This window comes from Hemicordylus capensis, chromosome 1 (genome assembly GCF_027244095.1).
Source record: "Hemicordylus capensis ecotype Gifberg chromosome 1, rHemCap1.1.pri, whole genome shotgun sequence".
In the NCBI taxonomy this organism is placed as follows: Eukaryota; Metazoa; Chordata; class Lepidosauria; order Squamata; family Cordylidae; genus Hemicordylus; species Hemicordylus capensis.
This window is the reverse complement of record NC_069657.1, coordinates 146,214,437-146,241,159: the sequence shown is the minus strand read 5'-3', so window position 1 is coordinate 146,241,159 and position 26,723 is coordinate 146,214,437. Positions and strand designations below refer to the sequence as shown.

The 26,723-nt window shown below is 45.4% G+C and overlaps 1 long non-coding RNA gene across 1 annotated transcript in view; it reads right to left on the bottom strand.

Annotated features, from left to right (window-relative positions):
• Positions 1-26,723, bottom strand: part of LOC128341141 (uncharacterized) — a 48,444-nt gene that overhangs the window by 1,146 nt on the left and 20,575 nt on the right. Inside the window, exons 2-4 of the long non-coding RNA XR_008314227.1 lie at positions 11,754-11,818; positions 628-712; positions 137-187 (exon numbers count right to left, since the gene is read on the bottom strand). This is a non-coding gene — a long non-coding RNA (uncharacterized LOC128341141). The remainder of the gene's footprint in view (positions 1-136; positions 188-627; positions 713-11,753; positions 11,819-26,723) is intronic.

The window sequence follows — 26,723 nt, the reverse complement described above, 5'->3', positions numbered from 1 at the left end:
TGACCAGACTGAACGTGGCAATGGTGTGGTCGTCAGCAGAAGTGATGGGACATGTTCTTGGGGTCCAGCCTTCCAATTTATCACCACCAGTGCAGAAAACCACTCCTTTTCAAGTTGGAATAGCTACACAACTCACCTTAGCTCATTGCACAGATGTTCCATTTGTTTTTTTTCCAAGTCAAATTTTCTGCATAACAAAAAGAAATGGGTATTTCATAATAGGGTTATCTTAAAATACCACAAGATGCAGATCACATCCCCATAAAATGCTTGTCAGAAATCAGTATTGAGGATGGAATGAACCACAACAGGAACAGGAGAGGCAGTCCTTCCATGAGGAAAGGTGAGGTGGTTTCCCCAGGCATAGAATGATTGGTACCAGGGGCGTAGCTAGGGGAGGGGGCCCGTGTTCATCCCTCTCTCTGGCGGCTCCCCCAGAATGAGAGAGATGATGAAGAAAATAGGGAGGGAGGGAGTTGGAGGGCCCTCAGGAGCTGGGGGCCCGTGTTCTTTGAACCCTTTTGCTCAATTATAGCTTCGCCCCTGATTGGGACACCAGCAGGGCAACGAGGTGGCCTCCACCTCACTTGCTTCCATCTACGACCCTCAGCCTTCTGAGCAACTCACTCTTGGCAAAGACACTCTCCTCACTACCACCGACTCCTTTTCCTCCTCTTTGCTGCCACTGACTCCTTCCTTATTTGCCATTGGCCTAAAAATGAGAAGGGGAAAGAAGCAGAAGAGGAAATCAAGAAAGGGCATTAGAATACTTGAGATGCCCTTTTGGGAGGAGGGTGTGTAAGGCATGGTGGTGCAATATGCAATGCATGGTAGATATTGCTGCCACAAAGGAGGAAACGATAGAGGTGTGTGCATGTAATGTGCAGGTGTGCATAAAAACTCAAGGGGTGTCTATTTCTGCCACCACTTGACAAAAGGGAAGGGGTGGCATTGGTGCCCTTTATGGTCTCCCACTGATCTGACTGGAAGCACACATAGTACTATCTCTCAGCCTTCCTAACCTAAAGATTATAACATTTTAGGGACAGGTTTTAAGGCTTAAAGGATAGCTTGAGATAGAGCAATGGGAGCAGGACATTCCTGATGCTTTGTGCTGAGCTTCAATTCTGATCACCTCCAGAGTATGTCTGGAGACTTCAGAAACTGACAAAACTGGGTAGGGGTTTTGTTTTTTGATTTTTTGGGCTTTGTTTTTGAGCACAGAAAACAAACAGGACTTGCTGATTTTAGCCGATGAACACATATCAAATTTTATGTATGTATGTATGTATGTATCTCTCTCTCTCTCTCTCTCTCTGAAACCAACCAACCAACCAAGACTACAGCAACAGATGCACTGATTAGAATTAACAACATTCTCAATGTGTTGCCATTGTTGTCCCACCTTGTTTGTTTGTTGCATTTATATACTGCTCCATATACAAATCTCTGAGTGGTTTACAGAATACATTAGGTCTATTGTTTTGCAAGAAACTTTCCTAAATAATCAAACACAGGGCTGGACAATTTACTCAAGAGCCGTATGGGAGATATACGAATATAATGAATATGATTAATATTTATATACCACTTTTCAATAAAAGTTCCCAGAGTGGTTTATATAGATATAAACAAACAAAGATGGATCCTTGTCCCCAAAGGGCTCATAATGGTAGGTTGACTCAGCCTTCCATCCTTCTGAGGTCGGTAAAATGAGTACCCAGAATGTTGGGGGCAATATGCTAAATCATTGTAAACCGCTTAGAGAGCTTCCAGCTATAGAGCGGTGTATAAATGTAAGTGCTATTGCTATTGCTATTGCTATAATCTAGATAGACACCAGCAACATGTCACTGGAAGGAGGGTTGCAACAGTTAAGTGTGCAGTTTTGACTTACGCACCATGAACAAAATGTAATAGCAACGGCAGGCATGAATGTGGTAGTTGTCAGGTCATGGTTGATAGGCATGTTGCCTTTTCTTTCTTCCACAGTGACAGTGCAAACGTTTGTGCAATTTCCTTTGTATGTCTTTTAAATGCAATTGCCATTTAATTGTATGAGTAACCTTACTATTACCATTATGCTTTAGCAATTAAAGCTTGTGTTCGTAAAAGTGGGTGCTGCCTAAAAGAGATGTGAGTTTGAATGTAATTTATGCTAAATACATATATTCAGTGTATCCACTGACAAATACACTTCCAACAGAAGACAATGTTGTTCATCGACCTCTAATTAATGTGTAGGTAAATTATTCCCATTGGGAGCAAAGAATGAGCATCCTGAGATAATGGTTTTAACAAAAGTATTAGTAAGCAGCAGGAAGTAAGGCCAGCCTTTTAAAAAAAAGACTAGCCCTTCATTGCGTGGTCTGCATACAAGGAACCCATCTTTTTAATTCCTTTTTCAGACATCCATCCATCCATCCATCCTATTTCTACACTGCCCCATCCAAGGTTCTGGGTGGTTTACAAACTAAAACAAAATATAATCATTTGTTAAGGCCAGTGTGGCCAAAGTTAGTGGACTGAACCCAGAATTTGGTTCAGAACTCAGGCCTACTACCAATAGCAATGTTCAGCTCAGAGAAACACTGACACAAGGCCTCACTCAACTCTGAGTGAAATGATTAACTCCTAGGAGACAAGCTGGAAGCTAATGCTTTAGTTCATCTGACAGAATGCTTACCATGTTCTATTTCCAGCCACACGTGAATCCATAAGAATCTATCTTGTGACATTGTTAGGGAAATGTGGCACTTGGATAGCGCATAATGGGTAAGGCGTTGCAATCTAGGCATATCAACAAAGTGCATCCAAACGATCTGATCGCATTTTGAAACACAGCCCAAAGAATTCTTACCAAAACACTTTTTGAGAGGATATATACCCAGGCCTGAATAGCAAAAGAGGGAGAGAGTGATGGGCAAGTTCTTCTGTGTCTCTCTCAGGCTTTCCGGAGCTGATCCCACAATGACTACACCTACCAACAGAATCAGTTCAGGACATTAGAGAATGTCTGGAGAGTTCACCACCACAATGGGAAAGCAGGTTCTTCTATTGACCAAGCCCAATGCGAACTGCTTTGAGGGGATTTAACCCTTTCCCTTTATGCTATTTTCCTGATAATTCCTTCAGTTGCTGTCTAACCCAGATGGAAAAATTATATGGACACAAAGAAAGGTTTCCCTTCTGGGGCAAATAGCTATAGCAGCTTTTAGATAATCTGGTCTCCAGATAAGCCAGGTAGCGATTCTATAACAATACAATATGCAGTCGGTGCTTTAGATACCTGATGACCCCTGATGATACCTGATGACTTGTGCGGGGCATCCTGGGATTTTCAGGGGCTGCTCAACTCCTGATCCCCACAGCCCCCACTGGCTCCATGACGGAACTGGCAGTCATGTGGGTGGCTGAATAGGCCGCCCAGGGCGCACTTTGATCGTCTGTGGGGAGAGTGGGCTAGGCCCGCTCTCCCCACAGACCCAACAGGACACCGGTAGCATAAGAAATAACACGAGGCTCCTAAGTCTTGTGGTCTAATGGAACATTGAACAGAGCTGATGGCTGGTTATACCTGTATGCCCTATTCATGTTGGTTTGGGGGACTGCCATAGCTACCCAGGGTCTTAGGTGCTGGAGAGAATTTCACAGGAACCTCTTAGTTTCTCTGTAGCGCTTGCACATCTATCTATCTATCTATCTATCTATCTATCTATCTATCTATCTATTTCTCTAAGGCATACCCATTGCTAATCCCATGGGGTCACACTTCCCCAGAAGGAACAGGTACACAGTCTGGGGGTGCTTCTGGATACAAAACTCTCCCTGGTGTCCCAGGTTGAGGCAGTGGCCAGAGGTGCCTTTTATCAGCTTCGGATGAAATGCCAGCTGTATCCATTTCTTGAGATAAATGACCTCAGAACAGTAATACATCTGCTGGTCACCTCCAGACTTGACTACTGCAAAGCTGTCTATGTGGGGCTGCCTTTGTACGTAGTTCGGAAACTGCAGTTAGTCCAGAATGCAGCAGCCAGGTTGGTCTCTGGGTCATCTCGGAGAGACCATATCACTCCTATCTTAAAAGATCTACACTGCTGCCGATAGGTTTCCTGGCAAAGTACAAGGTTTTGGTTATAACCTATAAAGCAGGGACGTGACTATGATAGGGCAAGGGGAGACAGTTGTCTGGGGGCCCACTGCCTTGAGGGGCCCCCCAGAGGGAAGTCACATGACTGACTCCCCCAGCTGTGCACCCACCTGAGTTTCCCTCAGTTGTATTCATCCTCCGAAATTGATGTGAGTGTTAAGACCTGGAGCTACCAGAACAGCATGTCTTTCTCTAGTACCATTAAATGACTTGAATCATCCACAATTTACAAATCCTTTTAAAAAATAATTTAGGATGATGTTCTATTGTGGCACATAGGAGATAGATAGATATATAAATTTTACTCTGCTTTTGGTTACCACTATTCAGCCTCATTTACAATTTATTTACTTCATGAGCTCAGCTTCAGTGACAGGGGGCCCATTTTAAAATCTTGTCTCTGGACCCACTCCAACCTTGCTACGCCTCTGCTATAAAGCCCTAAACAGCTTGGGCCCTGGATATTTAAGAGAACGTCTTCTTTGCTATGAACCTCACTGCCCATTGAGATCATCTGGAGAAGTTCGTCTGCAGTTGCCACTGGCTTATCTGGTGGCAACTCAGCTACGGGCCTTCTTCATTGCTGCCCCGAGGCTTTGGAACATACTTCCTGCAGAAATAAGAGTCTCCCCTCTCTTACAACTTTTAAAAGGGCAGTCAGGATGCATTTGTTCACCCAGGCTTTTAGTTAGATATTGTTTTATTTGTGTTTTAACTTTTTAAATTTTAATTGTTGAATATGTTAATCTTTTATTGGTTGTTTTTATTGTCTTGTAAACCTCCCAGAGAACTTGCGTTTTGGGTGATATAAAAATATGTCAAATAAATAAATGAAATGAAATGAAATGTGTGGCAGCTCTCATGAGTTTGCAAGCAAGCTGCCGGCAGGGGGAGAGGAAAGTGCCGGTGCCGGTGGACAGGCTTGTGGGTGAGAGGAAAAAGAAAATGGAGGCAGGAGAAGAAAACAGCAGCATGCGCGAGGAGGAAGAGAAAATGGCGACGGGTTGGCGGGGGGGAGAAAACGGCGGCGGGCGGGGAGGAGAAAGCAGAGGATGGGCGGGGCATGAAAATGGTGGGGTGGGGCTGAGAACAGCGGAAACCGAGAGGGAGGGGGAAGCAGTGGGGAGAACTAGAAGCGCAGATGCTCCGCGCCCGGCTCAGCTGGTTGTACTTATTTGTACAATTGTTTTATGGGTAATGGCCCATATTGCTCCATCTGGCTATATGTGTTTAAAGCCGTATTCTGTAGACAAAACTTAAACCATAGTCACTAAATAAGTGTTATGTAATTTGTGTAGCACAGGAGCACTGCAGAGAGGAAATACCATATATGATATAAGCATGACAAGTCAAAGATTCAAAGATTAGATGGTTACACATCTTTTTCGCAGCCACACCCCTTCAGGGAAATCCATCTCTCTTTATCTACGATATAGTTCTGCAAAAGGATATAGCACATCAAAAGGTTAAATTGCACCTAAATCCCAGCTCCATCCCTGCAACTTGATGCCATTCAGAAAAAAATATCTCCCTGTATCGATAGGCCAACTTGAGGCTCTCCATCTGTTGTTGGGCTATAATGCCAATCATCCTCAACCTCAATAAATTGTGCTTGGGGCTGATGGGAGCTGTAGTCCGACAAAGTTGGCCACCTCTGCTATAGGCTTTTAGGGGTTGGTGCTGCATTCAAATTAGTACAACACAGCCCCAAAATCATTTTTTAAAATGAAATCTTTTTCCCCAAGATGAGGGGATTTTTAGTAGAGAAGCATCCAAACCCTCCTCCATAGGCATATTTTCATCCCTCCAGGTCCTCCTCCATAAGCATCTTTTCCACCTGCAAGATTCCAAAAGCATGCTTGCACTAACCTGAGTTACACATGACTAGCTGTCCCCATTGGTTTAATGGAGCTTAAGTGCACCAGACATTCCAGATCAGAAGGGGACTGGAATCCTTGCTTCTAGCCACTATCAAATCCACAAAGGAAAGGGACAGAGCAGTAGTTTTTCACATTGTGAAAAGGTAGATTTAAGTCAAAGTTCTCACTTTGTTCCAATGAGTTAAGTATAGATGGCAGTTCTCCATGTAATGCTCCAGGGTGCAGGGACCAAAGTGAATGGGAAACGCGGAACCGGAGTGGCAGGGGACACAGGTTGCCAAACTATTACATCTGAATGCATGCAACTCTGGTCCCATTTCGAAAGTGACCTGAGTTTGTGCCCCGCAAACGCCAACTCAAATCCTTGGTTTGTAATCAGTTTAGCTGCTCATAACCAGAGTTGGAGTTGTGGAGCTTTACATCCAAATACAGCACTGGAGGTTGCATTCGCTCCAACCGGAGTTGAGGGAGAAAGCTCCTCCCTCTCTCCGGTTATGATTGGCTGTTTGGGGTTGTTTTTCAAGCAAGAAGGAAGCCTGAACAGCTAGTTCCCACTGTTCCCTCTAAGATGCACACAACCCCCAGGCCCCCGTACAGCAGTTTTTGGCAGGTGTGCAGTCTGCTGCTCCCGCCACCGCTGCCCAACTGTCTGGCTCCTCATTTCCCCCTCTCCCCGACTGGGCTGCTGCCACCACCTCCTCCTCCCTCTCTCCCTCCCTCCCCCCCCCCCAGCAGGCTTTGTCCCCCCACCCTTTTAACCTCTGAAATCTGTGCAATGTGGTAGGATGGGAGGCAGCAGCCGCGAGCTTCTTCCACCTCCCCTCCTCTCAAATGACTGCACGGGCTCTGCTGTTTGCAACCCATTTCCGACTTTCCTCCACAGCTGCTGCTGCTGCTTCTTCTTCTTCTTCTTCTTCTTCTTCTTCTTCTTCTTCTTCTTCTTCTTCTTCTTCTTCTTCTTCTTCAAATTAAAGCAAAAGACCAGCGGAATGTCAAGGAGGGGGCCTGGGGTCAGGGGGAGATTTAAAATAATTGCTATTGGTATTTCTGTGACTTATATTTATTTCATTATGGCATGTGGTGGTAGCTAGCGTAATATACATAATATAGGTCTCCGTTTATTTAAGCAATTGTAATTTCCAAGGATAAGGTGTTGTGGGGGGGGGGTTAGGTAGAAAAACAAAAAGACATTTTCTACTAAAAAGTAGAAATATTGTGAAAGGTAATTTTGTAGTGAATGTAACCAGTCAACATGTACTGCTTGTTTTTCAAAGCATTGTTGAAATGGAATTGTTTCGGTTCTATTTGTTTCAATGAGGTTCCTGTGCATGCCATGGAAATGATTAGGATTGCAAACAAGTGCAGCCAGGCTTTTGTGAAAACCCCATCTATTTCAACAGAGTTTGCACTGGAGAAGGTGCTGGGATAGATTGTGCATGTTACACTTAAAATTAAATGTAGTGATGATGGCACTAAGGTGCAGATATTCACTGTAGTCCATCAACTAAGCTTTAATTGTTACGACTTGGCCACAAATCAGTGTTTTGATATAAACAGTGTGTTGATTTTTAAAAATCAGTCAAAATATTTACTTATGTTTTGAGTGATATTAGTGGATGTTCTTACGTTTATCAAAATTTGCCTTCTGAGACAACGTCTTCAACCTTTCAACTCAAGAATTTCTAATTGCATAGTGTATTGTATCAGAAAAGTGTGCGGAATGCAGAGAAATATGTTAGCTATAACATGCACATTTGACTAATGCATTGGCTTTAATGGTAATGGGGGGCTGGGGAGATTAAAAAAATTTGCACACTGCACATTCATTCTTTCCGTGTGTGTGTGTGTGTGTATGTGTGTGTGTGTGTGAGAGAGAGAGAGAGAGAGAGAGAGAGCGCACGGCACACTGTCTTGATACTGCCTCCCAGAACAAAGCTCTTTCTGCTCACTGATGATAAAAATTAGAGGGAACACACGCATGCCTGGGCAGACTCCGCTGTGTTGTGCCTCTGTGCACTCTGCTATATTAGAAGGGTATCTCTTACCAGAGAGAATTCCCAACAGCAACAGCAAGCAGAGAAAGGGTTAAATATCCCACCTACCACTTCTCCCTGATGTGTCCTTTCCCTGTGACCCACAAAGGCTGCATTTGCACGGTGTGGGTCATAACGAAAGGACACATCAGGGAGAAGTGTTGCTTCAGAAGCAACAGAAGTGTTGCTGTTGCTCTCCTGTGTCCCCTTCTCCATTTGGCATTCCCAAAGACATGCTTGCTAGTCACAGAGGGAAACGTTTGCTTGAGGGAGTGATCAGAGCACCACAGGAGAAGTGGGGATCAGGGGAAGGCTTGAGCACCCCTCTCCTGCCCACTCTATCTCCCCTCCAAATTGCACTCTCCCACCACCACTTCTCAACTGTTCAGCAGTGGCCGGGGTTCACAGACCCAAGCCTGCCATCAAAAGCCTGGCAGTTCAGCCAAGCAACCAGTTGCCTAAGCAAGCTATAGAATCTTCTTCCTTTTCAAGGAAGATTCAAGAAACGTTCAAGAAAAGACTGGACAAGCATTTTTCATATATTGGCACTACTACCATGCCAGCATAATAGGCGTAAGCATAGCGGGGGTTGAGGACTAGGAAGCTCCCTTCCAATTCTGTGATTTTACAGTAGCAGGGAGTTATTTGCACTTGGTTTCGGGCTTTGGGGTAAACGTTGAGCAAAGCCACTTTGAAGTACACTCCCAGCATTGAGGGAAGCAGCCCCTCCCCTCTGCTCTCGGTTTTCTCTTGAAACAAGTACACATGGCAGACGTCAGTATTTTTCTTCTAGCCAATGGGAGGTGGGGCGGGGAAGAGTTCCTTGCAGAGATAGGTCTGCACTTGTGAAGAGAGGATGCCTCTTATCATGCTAATAATTCTACGTCAGCGCCTCTCCCTGTTTGCTATGGCACTTTCAAAAGAAGCAGCTTAAAACCAGAATTTCTAAAACCCAGACATACATCGAGATAAGTTAGAATTCACATCACAAAGCCCGATTTGTGTGTGAAGTGGGTCCAAGGATCTCGATGGGAGTCCAGGGTAAGTTTAGTTGGTGTGTGAACACACACACTCTTCCAAAGGAGATTCAGGGGAGAAGTCCTGTGCATAAAGCCTCCTGGGGAGACCATGAGTCTGTGTTTTGGTTTCTTTGTTTATTGTTCAATTTCTATACTGTCTTTCATAAAACTAATCCCAAAGCAGTTTACAAAATTTAAAATATAATAAAACTTCCTAAAAATCACATTGAAACCAGTTAAAACAATAAGAACAGTGAAAACACCAAAAAGCAGCAGCCATTAAAAATACTGTTCTTATGGTCAGTAAAGTTAGTCCAAGGAGCAACCAGCTGTGATTCAGAGCTGTGCACACTCCCAAGAACTCCCACGCGTGGTGGCGGAAATCCTGGTCGGAGGACCAGGAAATAATCATGTGTATGGTGGGATCGTAGTCTGGTGCCACTGTATTTCAGATCTGAGATGGTCAGTGTTGGCATAGTTAGCACTCAACTGCAATTACACTTCGCCTGCACACAAATGGCCACTTCCTGGTCCTCTGGCCGGGATTTCCACTGCCACACATAGAGTTTTTGGGAGCACACACGGCTCTAAATCATAGCTGACCACTCCCCAAGCTAATTTTACTGGTTGAGTGAGAACATGGCTTAAGAGTCAGTGGCCACATAGGCCTCCCATGTCTATTGTTTCTGAAGGCTTGTTTGTGAGGCAAGCAGTGGCCACGTGGCTGCTACTGAGAGTGACTGAAAAAGCCAAGCCACAGAAGCAGAGAAATGACTCCTGTTTGGCCCGCCATGTGTCTTACATCACTGAAGCCTTCAGACTCATCCTGAGGATTAAATGACTAATCATTTTCAACTCTTAATTGTCCATCTTCAAAGTGTCTTCCAGTTCTTATCTCATCCATCCTCATAACAACCCTGTTGTTCAGATTCCTATTTTACGGCCAGGTCAAACTACATGTGAATCATGTAGATATTTTTTCCCTGAGGTTTTTGTTCTTCAAACCCAAGGCAGGTGCAAGAAGCTGCAGTCTGGAGAAGATGTTCACAGAGCTGAAGAGGCTCGCAGCCCTTTCCCTGTGGATTCTTTTTTCCCTGACAGTATCAGCTCCCCGCAGAGCTGCTTCTTGTCCTGTGGGAGAGAAGATAAAGACCTGCAACTGCTTTAGGGTTTTAAAAAGAGAGCGAGAGATCAGGCCAAACATTCACATGACTGAGCACCACATATTTGTGTGTATATTTATATCCACCTTTCACAGGGCCAGTTCCAAGAATGTAGCTCTTGACACACATGATTTTGAAGGGGATGCAGTAAGAGCATGCCCATTGGGATGCGATCTGCTGATATCCTAATGCCCTACCCAACCCCAGCACAGCATCCCTCCAGTGGCTGTTGCTGGTATCTGCCTTATGTTTCTGGTCCTGTGGGAAATAAGATAAAGACCTGCAACTGCTTTAGGGTTTAAATGAGAGAGAGACAGACAGAGACAGAGAGAGCGAGCAGACTTGTTTCTATACTGTGAGTCCTTCGGGGACAGGGAGCCATCTTATTTATGTATTATTTATTTTTTGTATGTAAACCGCTTTGAGAACTTTGCTTGAAGACTGGTATATACATATCCGTAGTAGTAGTCGTAGTAGTAATGGCCTCCTAGTACATTCCTTTATCCATATTTTTTGTGTAAGCAAGGATCTGGATCTTGTGTATTTGGGCCATTTGGATTAACGCCTCCCCTGCCGCCCCAGATAAAGAGACACACCAAGAGGGCATCACACTTCAGTTTCACCTCATTCATTCCTTGTCTCTTGCTAGCTGAGTTTGTTCTCTTCAAGCCCACAAAGGGCCAGGATCAGATGGGACAGCCTTGAACAAGGCACCTTTTCTTGCCCCTTCCAAGGTCTATTTTTTTTAAAACCACTCTATGGTTTTGGGAGCAGCCACCACATAGAACCCAGGTTACGACAGCAGCAGGATGACATGATGCTGCCTTCAAACCTGAGGTTTTAGCAGTGAAACTCACAACAAACCGAAGGTTAAAATTACAATTTGGGTTCGGAAACCTTGGGTCTGTTTGGTGACGAAACCATGGTTTCACTCATTCAGAAGACCATGGAATCGAACCTCTGGCTCATTTGCCTCTGGTTTGATGTTATGTGCGAAGACAGCCATTGTGTCTCAGCCTAACCTACCCCACAGGGTAGTTGTGATAACAAATAGAGCAACTGCTGCCTTGAGCCCCTTGGTTGAAGAGTGAGAAACAGTGAGCCGGGTCTCACGATCCGTGAGACCCGGTTTCTTTGGGTGAGCGGGGAGGGAGCCTTGGGCGGCCAGATCAGCTGCCCACACAATTGCCGGCTCCGAGACGGAGCCGTCGGGGGCTGGGGAGCTCAGGGGCCCCCGCAAACCCCAGTATGCCCTGCGCAAGTGCATAGGTTTCACTCTATGTCAGAAGGCAGCCAGTGACTTGCCCAAGGTTGCACAGATCATAGATTTGAACCCAGGTTTCCCCAGCCCAAATCCAATACTCTCTCCATCATGCCATACTGTTTCTCTAATGGGCACCCAAAAAAAGGAGAGGTGACTGAATTTAAAGACACTAAGGGAATTTCAAGAAGACTCCAATAATTGGATCTGGGATATGCAAGAGAGAGAGAAAATATGAATGTCAAACCTTGATGTCATTGTCCCTCAGTCACTTCTGAAGCTGCAGCGGGCCTGGTGTCATCTGGGAGATTTCTACAGAATGATTAAAGATTTAAATTGTAACTATTAGTGGCTAGAACAAAGGAAACAAAGTAAAGTTTATTAATTGTCATAGTTGCTAGTATGTCTACTGGTCACAAGGTGAGGGTGTATCCAGTTCATAAACGTTGGCAAAAGAACAGGGCATGAGGGATATTGACTATGCTTTCTGAAGAGTGGACTTGTTTTTGCTAATAATGTAACAAATATAAAACAAATGCGCATTTGGGATGCAATGCACTGATTGTATAGAAAGGCCTTTTAATAAAATAGACCTAGGAAGGGGCAAGAAAAGGTGCCTTGTTCAAGGCTGTCCCATCTGATCCTGGCCCTTTGTGGGCTTGAAGAGAACAAACTCAGCTAGCAAGAGACAAGGAATGAATGAGGTGAAACTGAAGTGTGATGCCCTCTTGGTGTGTCTCTTTATCTGGGGCGGCAGGGGAGGCGTTAATCCAAATGGCCCAAATACACAAGATCCAGATCCTTGCTTACACAAAAAATATGGATAAAGGAATGTACTAGGAGGCCATTACTACTACGACTACTACTACGGATATGTATATACCAGTCTTCAAGCAAAGTTCTCAAAGCGGTTTACATACAAAAAATAAATAATACATAAATAAGATGGCTCCCTGTCCCCGAAGGACTCACAGTATAGAAACAAGTCTGCTCTCTCTCTCTCTCTCTGTCTGTCTCTCTCTCATTTAAACCCTAAAGCAGTTGCAGGTCTTTATCTTATTTCCCACAGGACCAGAAACATAAGGCAGATACCAGCAACAGCCACTGGAGGGATGCTGTGCTGGGGTTGGGTAGGGCATTAGGATATCAGCAGATCGCATCCCAATGGGCATGCTCTTACTGCATCCCCTTCAAAATCATGTGTGTCAAGAGCTACATTCTTGGAACTGGCCCTGTGAAAGGTGGATATAAATATACATACAAATATGTGGTGCTCAGTCATGTGAATGTTTGGCCTGATCTCTCGCTCTCTTTTTAAAACCCTAAAGCAGTTGCAGGTCTTTATCTTCTCTCCCACAGGACAAGAAGCAGCTCTGCGGGGAGCTGATACTGTCAGGAAAAAAGAATCCACAGGGAAAGGGCTGCGAGCCTCTTCAGCTCTGTGAACATCTTCTCCAGACTGCAGCTTCTTGCACCTGCCTTGGGTTTGAAGAACAAAAACCTCAGGGGAAAAATATCTACATGATTCACATGTAGTTTGACCTGGCCGTAAAATAGGAATCTGAACAACAGGGTTGTTATGAGGATGGATGAGATAAGAACTGGAAGACACTTTGAAGATGGACAATTAAGAGTTGAAAATGATTAGTCATTTAATCCTCAGGATGAGTCTGAAGGCTTCAGTGATGTAAGACACATGGCGGGCCAAACAGGAGTCATTTCTCTGCTTCTGTGGCTTGGCTTTTTCAGTCACTCTCAGTAGCAGCCACGTGGCCACTGCTTGCCTCACAAACAAGCCTTCAGAAACAATAGACATGGGAGGCCTATGTGGCCACTGACTCTTAAGCCATGTTCTCACTCAACCAGTAAAATTAGCTTGGGGAGTGGTCAGCTATGATTTAGAGCCGTGTGTGCTCCCAAAAACTCTATGTGTGGCAGTGGAAATCCGGGCCAGAGGACCAGGAAGTGGCCATTTGTGTGCAGGCGAAGTGTAATTGCAGTTGAGTGCTAACTATGCCAACACTGACCATCTCAGATCTGAAATACAGTGGCACCAGACTACGATCCCACCATACACATGATTATTTCCTGGTCCTCCGACCAGGATTTCCGCCACCACGCGTGTGGTTCTTGGGAGTGTGCACAGCTCTGAATCACAGCTGGTTGCTCCTTGGACTAACTTTACTGACCATAAGAACAGTATTTTTAATGGCTGCTGCTTTTTGGTGTTTTCACTGTTCTTATTGTTTTAACTGGTTTCAATGTGATTTTTAGGAAGTTTTATTATATTTTAAATTTTGTAAACTGCTTTGGGATTAGTTTTATGAAAGATAGTATAGAAATTGAACAATAAACAAAGAAACCAAAACACAGACTCATGGTCTCCCCAGGAGGCTTTATGCACAGGACTTCTCCCCTGAATCTCCTTTGGAAGAGTGTGTGTGTTCACACACCAACTAAACTTACCCTGGACTCCCATCGAGATCCTTGGACCCACTTCACACACAAATCGGGCTTTGTGATGTGAATTCTAACTTATCTCGATGTATGTCTGGGTTTTAGAAATTCTGGTTTTAAGCTGCTTCTTTTGAAAGTGCCATAGCAAACAGGGAGAGGCGCTGACGTAGAATTATTAGCATGATAAGAGGCATCCTCTCTTCACAAGTGCAGACCTATCTCTGCAAGGAACTCTTCCCCGCCCCACCTCCCATTGGCTAGAAGAAAAATACTGACGTCTGCCATGTGTACTTGTTTCAAGAGAAAACCGAGAGCAGAGGGGAGGGGCTGCTTCCCTCAATGCTGGGAGTGTACTTCAAAGTGGCTTTGCTCAACGTTTACCCCAAAGCCCGAAACCAAGTGCAAATAACTCCCTGCTACTGTAAAATCACAGAATTGGAAGGGAGCTTCCTAGTCCTCAACCCCCGCTATGCTTACGCCTATTATGCTGGCATGGTAGTAGTGCCAATATATGAAAAATGCTTGTCCAGTCTTTTCTTGAACGTTTCTTGAATCTTCCTTGAAAAGGAAGAAGATTCTATAGCTTGCTTAGGCAACTGGTTGCTTGGCTGAACTGCCAGGCTTTTGATGGCAGGCTTGGGTCTGTGAACCCCGGCCACTGCTGAACAGTTGAGAAGTGGTGGTGGGAGAGTGCAATTTGGAGGGGAGATAGAGTGGGCAGGAGAGGGGTGCTCAAGCCTTCCCCTGATCCCCACTTCTCCTGTGGTGCTCTGATCACTCCCTCAAGCAAACGTTTCCCTCTGTGACTAGCAAGCATGTCTTTGGGAATGCCAAATGGAGAAGGGGACACAGGAGAGCAACAGCAACACTTCTGTTGCTTCTGAAGCAACACTTCTCCCTGATGTGTCCTTTCGTTATGACCCACACCGTGCAAATGCAGCCTTTGTGGGTCACAGGGAAAGGACACATCAGGGAGAAGTGGTAGGTGGGATATTTAACCCTTTCTCTGCTTGCTGTTGCTGTTGGGAATTCTCTCTGGTAAGAGATACCCTTCTAATATAGCAGAGTGCACAGAGGCACAACACAGCGGAGTCTGCCCAGGCATGCGTGTGTTCCCTCTAATTTTTATCATCAGTGAGCAGAAAGAGCTTTGTTCTGGGAGGCAGTATCAAGACAGTGTGCCGTGCGCTCTCTCTCTCTCTCTCTCTCTCTCACACACACACACACACATACACACACACACACACACGGAAAGAATGAATGTGCAGTGTGCAAATTTTTTTAATCTCCCCAGCCCCCCATTACCATTAAAGCCAATGCATTAGTCAAATGTGCATGTTATAGCTAACATATTTCTCTGCATTCCGCACACTTTTCTGATACAATACACTATGCAATTAGAAATTCTTGAGTTGAAAGGTTGAAGACGTTGTCTCAGAAGGCAAATTTTGATAAACGTAAGAACATCCACTAATATCACTCAAAACATAAGTAAATATTTTGACTGATTTTTAAAAATCAACACACTGTTTATATCAAAACACTGATTTGTGGCCAAGTCGTAACAATTAAAGCTTAGTTGATGGACTACAGTGAATATCTGCACCTTAGTGCCATCATCACTACATTTAATTTTAAGTGTAACATGCACAATCTATCCCAGCACCTTCTCCAGTGCAAACTCTGTTGAAATAGATGGGGTTTTCACAAAAGCCTGGCTGCACTTGTTTGCAATCCTAATCATTTCCATGGCATGCACAGGAACCTCATTGAAACAAATAGAACCGAAACAATTCCATTTCAACAATGCTTTGAAAAACAAGCAGTACATGTTGACTGGTTACATTCACTACAAAATTACCTTTCACAATATTTCTACTTTTTAGTAGAAAATGTCTTTTTGTTTTTCTACCTAACCCCCCCCCCCACAACACCTTATCCTTGGAAATTACAATTGCTTAAATAAACGGAGACCTATATTATGTATATTACGCTAGCTACCACCACATGCCATAATGAAATAAATATAAGTCACAGAAATACCAATAGCAATCATTTTAAATCTCCCCCTGACCCCAGGCCCCCTCCTTGACATTCCGCTGGTCTTTTGCTTTAATTTGAAGAAGAAGAAGAAGAAGAAGAAGAAGAAGAAGAAGAAGAAGAAGAAGAAGAAGAAGAAGAAGCAGCAGCAGCAGCAGCTGTGGAGGAAAGTCGGAAATGGGTTGCAAACAGCAGAGCCCGTGCAGTCATTTGAGAGGAGGGGAGGTGGAAGAAGCTCGCGGCTGCTGCCTCCCATCCTACCACATTGCACAGATTTCAGAGGTTAAAAGGGTGGGGGGACAAAGCCTGCTGGGGGGGGGGGAGGGAGGGAGAGAGGGAGGAGGAGGTGGTGGCAGCAGCCCAGTCGGGGAGAGGGGGAAATGAGGAGCCAGACAGTTGGGCAGCGGTGGCGGGAGCAGCAGACTGCACACCTGCCAAAAACTGCTGTACGGGGGCCTGGGGGTTGTGTGCATCTTAGAGGGAACAGTGGGAACTAGCTGTTCAGGCTTCCTTCTTGCTTGAAAAACAACCCCAAACAGCCAATCATAACCGGAGAGAGGGAGGAGCTTTCTCCCTCAACTCCGGTTGGAGCGAATGCAACCTCCAGTGCTGTATTTGGATGTAAAGCTCCACAACTCCAACTCTGGTTATGAGCAGCTAAACTGATTACAAACCAAGGATTTGAGTTGGCGTTTGCGGGGCACAAACTCAGGTCACTTTCGAAATGGGACCAGAGTTGCATGCATTCAGATGTAATAGTTTGGCAACCTGTGTCCCCTGCCACTCCGGTTCCGCGTTTCCCATTCACTTTGGTCCCTGCACCCTGGAGCATTACATGGAGAACTGCCATCTATACTTAACTCATTGGAACAAAGTGAGAACTTTGACTTAAATCTACCTTTTCACAATGTGAAAAACTACTGCTCTGTCCCTTTCCTTTGTGGATTTGATAGTGGCTAGAAGCAAGGATTCCAGTCCCCTTCTGATCTGGAATGTCTGGTGCACTTAAGCTCCATTAAACCAATGGGGACAGCTAGTCATGTGTAACTCAGGTTAGTGCAAGCATGCTTTTGGAATCTTGCAGGTGGAAAAGATGCTTATGGAGGAGGACCTGGAGGGATGAAAATATGCCTATGGAGGAGGGTTTGGATGCTTCTCTACTAAAAATCCCCTCATCTTGGGGAAAAAGATTTCATTTTAAAAAATGATTTTGGGGCTGTGTTGTACTAATTTGAATGCAGCACCAACCCCTAAAAGCCTATAGCAGAGGTGGCCAACTTTGTCGGACTACAGCTCCCATCAGCCCCAAGCACAATTTATTGAGGTTGAGGATGATTGGCATTATAGCCCAACAACAGATGGAGAGCCTCAAGTTGGCCTATCGATACAGGGAGATATTTTTTTCTGAATGGCATCAAGTTGCAGGGATGGAGCTGGGATTTAGGTGCAATTTAACCTTTTGATGTGCTATATCCTTTTGCAGAACTATATCGTAGATAAAGAGAGATGGATTTCCCTGAAGGGGTGTGGCTGCGAAAAAGATGTGTAACCATCTAATCTTTGAATCTTTGACTTGTCATGCTTATATCATATATGGTATTTCCTCTCTGCAGTGCTCCTGTGCTACACAAATTACATAACACTTATTTAGTGACTATGGTTTAAGTTTTGTCTACAGAATACGGCTTTAAACACATATAGCCAGATGGAGCAATATGGGCCATTACCCATAAAACAATTGTACAAATAAGTACAACCAGCTGAGCCGGGCGCGGAGCATCTGCGCTTCTAGTTCTCCCCACTGCTTCCCCCTCCCTCTCGGTTTCCGCTGTTCTCAGCCCCACCCCACCATTTTCATGCCCCGCCCATCCTCTGCTTTCTCCTCCCCGCCCGCCGCCGTTTTCTCCCCCCCGCCAACCCGTCGCCATTTTCTCTTCCTCCTCGCGCATGCTGCTGTTTTCTTCTCCTGCCTCCATTTTCTTTTTCCTCTCACCCACAAGCCTGTCCACCGGCACCGGCACTTTCCTCTCCCCCTGCCGGCAGCTTGCTTGCAAACTCATGAGAGCTGCCACACATTTCATTTCATTTCATTTATTTATTTGACATATTTTTATATCACCCAAAACGCAAGTTCTCTGGGAGGTTTACAAGACAATAAAAACAACCAATAAAAGATTAACATATTCAACAATTAAAATTTAAAAAGTTAAAACACAAATAAAACAATATCTAACTAAAAGCCTGGGTGAACAAATGCATCCTGACTGCCCTTTTAAAAGTTGTAAGAGAGGGGAGACTCTTATTTCTGCAGGAAGTATGTTCCAAAGCCTCGGGGCAGCAATGAAGAAGGCCCGTAGCTGAGTTGCCACCAGATAAGCCAGTGGCAACTGCAGACGAACTTCTCCAGATGATCTCAATGGGCAGTGAGGTTCATAGCAAAGAAGACGTTCTCTTAAATATCCAGGGCCCAAGCTGTTTAGGGCTTTATAGCAGAGGCGTAGCAAGGTTGGAGTGGGTCCAGAGACAAGATTTTAAAATGGGCCCCCTGTCACTGAAGCTGAGCTCATGAAGTAAATAAATTGTAAATGAGGCTGAATAGTGGTAACCAAAAGCAGAGTAAAATTTATATATCTATCTATCTCCTATGTGCCACAATAGAACATCATCCTAAATTATTTTTTAAAAGGATTTGTAAATTGTGGATGATTCAAGTCATTTAATGGTACTAGAGAAAGACATGCTGTTCTGGTAGCTCCAGGTCTTAACACTCACATCAATTTCGGAGGATGAATACAACTGAGGGAAACTCAGGTGGGTGCACAGCTGGGGGAGTCAGTCATGTGACTTCCCTCTGGGGGGCCCCTCAAGGCAGTGGGCCCCCAGACAACTGTCTCCCCTTGCCCTATCATAGTCACGTCCCTGCTTTATAGGTTATAACCAAAACCTTGTACTTTGCCAGGAAACCTATCGGCAGCAGTGTAGATCTTTTAAGATAGGAGTGATATGGTCTCTCCGAGATGACCCAGAGACCAACCTGGCTGCTGCATTCTGGACTAACTGCAGTTTCCGAACTACGTACAAAGGCAGCCCCACATAGACAGCTTTGCAGTAGTCAAGTCTGGAGGTGACCAGCAGATGTATTACTGTTCTGAGGTCATTTATCTCAAGAAATGGATACAGCTGGCATTTCATCCGAAGCTGATAAAAGGCACCTCTGGCCACTGCCTCAACCTGGGACACCAGGGAGAGTTTTGTATCCAGAAGCACCCCCAGACTGTGTACCTGTTCCTTCTGGGGAAGTGTGACCCCATGGGATTAGCAATGGGTATGCCTTAGAGAAATAGATAGATAGATAGATAGATAGATAGATAGATAGATAGATAGATGTGCAAGCGCTACAGAGAAACTAAGAGGTTCCTGTGAAATTCTCTCCAGCACCTAAGACCCTGGGTAGCTACGGCAGTCCCCCAAACCAACATGAACAGGGCATACAGGTATAACCAGCCATCAGCTCTGTTCAATGTTCCATTAGACCATAAGACTTAGGAGCCTCGGTGTTATTTCTTATGCTGCCGGTGTCCTGTTGGGTCTGTGGGGAGAGCGGGCTTAGCCCACTCTCCCCACAGACGATCAAAGTGCGCCCTGGGTGGCCTATTCGGCCACCCACACGACTGCCAGTTCCGTCATGGAGCCAGTGGGGGCTGTGGGAATCAGGAGTTGAGCAGCCCCTGAAAATCCCAGGATGCCCCGCACAAGTCATCAGGTATCATCAGGGGTCATCAGGTATCTAAAGCACCGACTGCATATTGTATTGTTATAGAATCGCTACCTGGCTTATCTGGAGACCAGATTATCTAAAAGCTGCTATAGCTATTTGCCCCAGAAGGGAAACCTTTCTTTGTGTCCATATAATTTTTCCATCTGGTTTAGACAGCAACTGAAGGAATTATCAGGAAAATAGCATAAAGGGAAAGGGTTAAATCCCCTCAAAGCAGTTCGCATTGGGCTTGGTCAATAGAAGAACCTGCTTTCCCATTGTGGTGGTGAACTCTCCAGACATTCTCTAATGTCCTGAACTGATTCTGTTGGTAGGTGTATTCATTGTGGGGTCAGCTCCGGAAAGCCTGAGAGAGACACAGAAGAACTTGCCCATCACTCTCTCCCTCTTTTGCTATTCAGGCCTGGGTATATATCCTCTCAAAAAGTGTTTTGGTAAGAATTCTTTGGGCTGTGTTTCAAAATGCGATCAGATCGTTGACTATGCACTTTGTTGATATGCCTAGATTGCAACACCTTACCCATTACGCGCTATCCAAGTGCCACATTTCCCTAACAATGTCACAAGATAGATTCTTATGGATTCACGTGTGGCTGGAAATAGAAAATGTGCCAAGGTTTTCCAGTCCTGCCTGTTCCCTCCAGCACAGGATGCTCAACACAGGCGGCTCTTGAAGAAGACGGAGGAGCTAACTCTCTCATTTTGTGTTGAAAGGTGACATTGTTCTGTAGCTTAATTACCTTCAGCTAAATAGATAGGGTTGGGCAGGGCAGCAGACAGGTTTCCTGCATCATGTGCAGGACTATGATAATTTGGAGTGTGGGGTTTCAAGGTCATAGCTCATTCCAGCATCTTAAAAAAAAAAGTTTGGTTTTTTTTTAAGTAACAATACAATTCCAAGAACTGCCACATGCCACAGGGAGCATTTGCTCCAGAATGCCTCCCTCCTGTGGCTGATGGAGGAGAGGAAGAGCAAGCCAGTAAGCAGCCAGAAAAGAGTGCATATGTCACAGATAAAGAGAGAGTGGTGTGTGTGTGTGTGTGTGTGTTTAGGGGAGGGTCATAGAAGAGTAGCTGTGTCACAAACCTTGAGAAAAGGGCCAAGAAAATCATGTACCAAAATTGGTGTGCACACATGTATGTGTGTATATGGGGGGAACATCTGTCTTTCTCTTGTAGTACTCTCATTGTCGTTAAGGCACCCTGCTGCCAGCGTAGGGACTGTGGTGTCATAACACAGGAAGTGTGGAAGCACACTTCCGAAATCTGCTGTGACCCCGTTGCAGGGTCTAAACTGGAAAGTGCCCTGGCTATGCTTAAATTTGGAAGAAAAATGTGTGAAGTGCTCCCAAAGATCTCGCAGGGACTTCGGAGAGAATTTGGCCAAAGTGTGAAAGCACACATTCCCTTCCGGGAGAGATTTGAAGTAAAAGCATCATGCAAAAAAGCTCCAGGTTTTTACTGTGATAAAAACTGCTCCAGCGATAGTGTGCCAGCCAGGGGCATAGGGAGAGAGGGCCCGTGTTTGCCCTTCTCCCTGGCAGCCCCTTGGAGTGAGGGAGATGATGAAGAAAATGGGGAGGGGTGGAGCTTGGGGGCCCTCAGGAGCTGGGGGTCCCCAGGTTCTTTGAACCCATCCGCTCAATTATAGCTACACCCACCCACCCCTGCAGCCAGCGCTAACTGTGAGAGACACAGTGTTCTGATATTGCTAATGAACAACCTTTGCTTGGGCATGGCCCCATGGAGTCTGGTGGTAACAGCCACTATTCTCGGAGGATTAGGCAGTTTAAAGAGAAAAAAAAGAGAATACTGTGTTCTTTCCTGAGGGAAATGCAGCTGCTCAGATGGCATGATGCTCGGAGACACCTGGAGCTTTCCCAGACTTTTTTTTTAACCATGGGATTAAGAGGGGTGGAGTACTGCAACTTATGTATATGCAAAAAAAAAAAAAAAAAAAAGACACAAAAGTGGGTGTTTTTTTTAACCCAGGACCGGAATAATTAATAATAATAATAATAATAATAATAATAATAATAATAATAATAATTAATAATAATAATTCGATTTCTATACCACCCTTCCAAAAATGGCTCAGGATGGCTCCCTGTCCCCAAAGGGCTCACATTCTAAAAAGAAACATCAGAGAGACACCAGCTACAGTCACTGGAGGGACTGTGCTAGGGGTGGATAGGGCCAGTTACTCTCCCCCTGCCAAATAAAGAGAATCACCACGGTAAAAGGTGCCTCTTTGCCCAGTTAGCAGGGGATTAAGCTAGTGCGGGGCCTGTAGCATATGTTATAAAGGGGCCCTAAATTTTAAAAATGCACATAAATATTAAAACATAAATTATTTACTAATTTGTGCAAAGTAAAATAATTTAGTATTTCCGTTTGCTATAATAGTCGACTTTCTTTTTAAAAGCCCACTCCTTGGCTTTTTCATGAGAACCAACCCGCCCTAAAACAACTGACTTGAAGTAATGCCTATTTATTTCGCCCCAACCTTTCCCAAATTGAGGATTTGGAGACAATAACCTTACCGACTCCAGCCTGGAATCCCCTCCAGCCTATTGGTGTCAAGATGGTCATTTTCTGCTCACAAGATAGTATAAGAGTTAGAACCTCTCCCTTCGCCTCGTGGTTTTCTGCAAATCTCCATGAATCTCCTTGTTACGCCACACCCATGTTTGTCCTTATAGAGACATTTCTTAGAGAATTTGGACCAGGGAAGGAACAGCCTGAAAGGATACCTATTGCTAGAATCCCATGACAGTACAAAACTCCCTCCCCCCAGTATGAGCCGGCCTGCAGCTCGAGCGTGGTGAGCAGCGCTGCTAGAGCTCCTATGAGCTGCTGCTGCCCATACCAGACGGAGCTGGGAAGCTCGAGGGGGGCCGGGAGAGGGAGGAGGGAAGTCATGCAGCACCTCTTTAGGAGCTAGGCGTGTTTCCTTGCTGCGAGAGAATATGACCCCTGACAGCAAAAGTCAGGCTCCGAGTGCCAAACAGGGAACAGAATTTCCTTCCTGGAGGTGTTTGGCTGACTGCAGAGGGAGGCATGTGTGCAAAAAGTGCGTACAAGCGGCAACCTGCTCCGTGTTTGCTGCCAAGCAGAACCTCCCATCTTGCACCACTCAGCCGCGCTCACATTACAGGGTAGACTGAAAAGCAGTCCCGGTGCATCTAGCTAAACACCCAGTCAGTGTTGGCGTGGCGGCGATGGGCTGTAGCGCGGCCCGAGCGGTGGCGGCGGATCACCCGCCGAGGAGGATGGAGTGCAGGCAGAGCAACAACGAGCCTGCCTCCTGGCCCAGCATCGCTTCCCAACTGCGCAGGCGCGGCTGCACTCTGTCCTCGGCGGGCGATCCGCTGCCGCCGCTCGGGCCGCGCTACAGCCCATTGCCGCCACACCAGCCACCAGCCACCGCCGCACTCAGCGGGCCGCGGGCGACCCGCCGCCTGCCACCACCAAATCGCCGCCGCACGCCCGCCACCACACTCGGCGGGCGATCCAGGGGGGGCGGGGGAAAACAGGGGCGTAGCAAGGTTGGAATGGGCCCAGAGACAAGATTTTAAAATGGGCCCCCCACTCACTGAAGCTCAGCTCATGAAGTAAAGAAATCTTAAATGAGGCTGAATAGTGGTAACAAAAAGCATAGTAATATATATACACCTATGTGCCATAGAACATCATCCTAAATTATTTTTTTAAAGGTTCTGTAAATTGTGGACGATGCAAGTCATTTAATGGTACTAGAGAAAGACATGCTGTTCTGGTAGCTCCAGGTCTTAACACTCACATCAATTTTGGAGGATGAATACAACTGAAGGAAGCCCGGGCGGGTGCACGGCTGGGGGAGTCAGTCATGTGACTTGCCTCTGGGGGCCCCCCAAGGCAGTGGGCCCCCAGACAACTGTCTCCCCTTGCCCTATTGTAGTTACGCCCCTGGGGGGAAGCCACTTTTTGGCGCCCCCCACGTGACCCGTCGGGGTGGCGCCCAGGGCACGTGCCCTGCCTGCCCCCCCATCGTTACGCCCCTGCACCCAGTTCTCCCGGCTACACTCCACGTCACTGTCAGGCAGACAAACGCCCTGCTCTTGGCTGTTTGATCTGCTGCCGCCCCCCTCCCCCCTTCCTTCCTTTCTTAGTTCCTTCAAAAAGGGAAACATTTGTATCTCTGTTGCAAGGGCAACAGACTTTTGGCAGCAGCAGGCAGCGAGGACGGAGAAGCGGCACCAACTAAGTAGAGAGCAGAAAGAAGAAGAAATGTGGGGCCCATAGCAAATGCTACATTTGCTACTATGTTAATCGGCTCTGTTTTTACCCCGAACATAAATCGGGCTAAGCTCCAATGCACAATGAAAAACCTGAATTGTGTATGGAGTGCTCCCTGATAGCTCGCAAGGACTTTGACTTAAAGCTGGATGACATGTGAACACACACTTACCCTTTCGTGGTTAAGCAAAGAAAATCACCATCTGGGGTCACTCCTGTTGAGGAACTATTTGGAACCCATAAAACTGCTGCCTCTTTCACAATTAGGCAATTTGGGTACCAGAAAGGGCTATAGAGGGTGAGCTGTGCTGGCTACCATATACTCCAGAAAAGAGACATCTCCATTTATGCAATTCTATCTGCATCTCCATGTTCTCTTTCGTAACAGGTTTTAAAAGGCTGTTTAGGTCTTCTGTGTACTGATGGGTCCTCTGTGCACTGATTTGGGAGTAAATTCTACTGATGTGGGTGTTTTTTGCTTTCAGGAAAATGGTTTTAGAGCGGAGTTAAAAACAAGTAGTAAATCATAAATGCTATGACCTAAGGAAAACTTGGAAGCATGGGGTGGAGTAATCCTGGGCCTAATTATTACACATTTACAATCACTTATACTGTTTATACTCAGAAAATTGGGTGTAAAACAAGCCATCAGCAGCTGCAGGGACCTGCCTCAAAGTAGAAGATTATCACACAAGCATCAGCAGGAATTCAGCCAACCCTCTTTTCTGCTGCCAATGCACAGTCGGAGCCAAGACAAATGGGGGACGAATGGGGGCTGTGGATCCTCTTCCTCCTACCCTCTGAGGGTGTGAGAAGGAGGACCCACTGCTGCTGCAGCTCCCCTCCCCATTTGCCCATGGAGAGGGTGGAGGAGCTGTATGTTGCTCATGGCTGCCAATAAGCTTTGGAGGCATGGGGTCCAGTGTGCCATGGGAGCCCACTGCTACGGTTGCCTTGTCCCCTGATTTTCCAGGTAGTACCCAGATTTTAAGCATGTCGCCTGGATTGCTTAGCCCTCCTTGATTCCCCCAGATTTCAGATTTCATTAAAACTACTACAACAACTAAGTTCTAGCCCTTGTAGAAGTGGAATTACGGAGCAGAGCATGCGGTCACTATTCTGCTCAACCGCTGGACTTGGATTAAGGCAGGTAAAGCACAGGAGGCTAGCTGGGAGAGGTTCACAAGTACAGTAATCCCCCGAGGAACATTGCCTTTGTTTTTTTTTTAGCAGCAGGGGAATCTCTATCAGGCAGTTGAGAGGATAGCTTGCTTTTTAAATAAATCACTACCTGCCTCCCAGGATATGTTTTGTAATGTTTAAGGACTTTGCCTTGACATTCTGTGCATGCCTACTTAGAAGTAAACACCACTGGTTTCAATCAGTACTTCTCTCAACTAAGTGTGTACAGAATTGCAGCCCTAACTGTAAAACTGTGCATTTTTTTGTTCTACTGCTGCTGTTAATATGTCAACGTAGTGTAGTCTTCATTTATTTTCTATAGATATTATTTTGTTTTTGTGTGTGTTCTAATTTTGCTTTAAGTAACCATGAATTCTCCCTGCCCCTGGCTTTTTAAAAACTCTATTGTCATTTTGGTACTACATTTTATGTATTTATCTCAGGATTTAAATGATAACCGTGAAAAGGCTTAAGCATGAAAGCCTTAATCCCTAGTACCAGTTTGGTTGGGTCCATTGTAGAATTTAGGGGCCTAAAAATTTAAATTTAGGGAATTTAGGGGCTCCTCAGCATGACCTTTAATGATCTTCACCTTCAACAATAAATAGCATATTTAAATTAGCATATTTAAACCAATAAATAGCATATTTATTCTCCAATCAATAGCGTATTCAGGTACTGGAAAACGGAGTGGGATGGTAGTCTGCAGTAGGTGAGGAATCTATGACTGCACTACAGTCAGCTTATTAGACAATGTTAAAAAACTGAATTTTTATATTAGAAAGTGTGGGGATATAAAGTCTGGATGTTTAATGCTCAGGAAAATGGTCAGGCAAAGAGATCTTCCCCAACTATTGTTGGTAGTAGATATCCAGAGCAAATACAAGCCAACTGGAAAATGCACCTGCTATTTACACACTAATTTATATAATATGTAAATGAGAGGCCCCAGATTTGGAGAGCCAAATATGTCAACCCTACCCACTGTGCAGCTTTACACCTGCCACCAGCAATGGTCAGAGAGGTGGGGCAAGTTCACACAGGCAGGTTAATCATTCCTTGACTGCTGCTTTCAAATCATACAAGAGCTGGTCTTGTGGTAGCATATGAATGGGAGACTATAAGTGTGAGCACTGTAAGATATTCCCCTCAGGGGATGGAGCTGCTCTGGGAAGAGCAGAAGGTTTCAAGTTCCCTCCCTGGCTTCTCCAAGATAGGACAAGATGTTTTTTATAGGACAAGATTTTTTTTATTGAACCAACAAACTACCAAAGCATACAGTACGTTGCCTGAGAGAGATTCCTGCCTGTAACCTTGGAGAAGCTGCCTCCAGTCTGTGAAGACAATACTGAGCTAGATAAACCAATGGTCTGACTCAGTATATGGCAGCTTCCTATGTTCCTGTTTTCTATAGCAATTACAAAATCCTGCTTGTTGATTCACTAAGAGAGCTTGGAGGTCAGCTCTGGAAAGCCTGAGAGT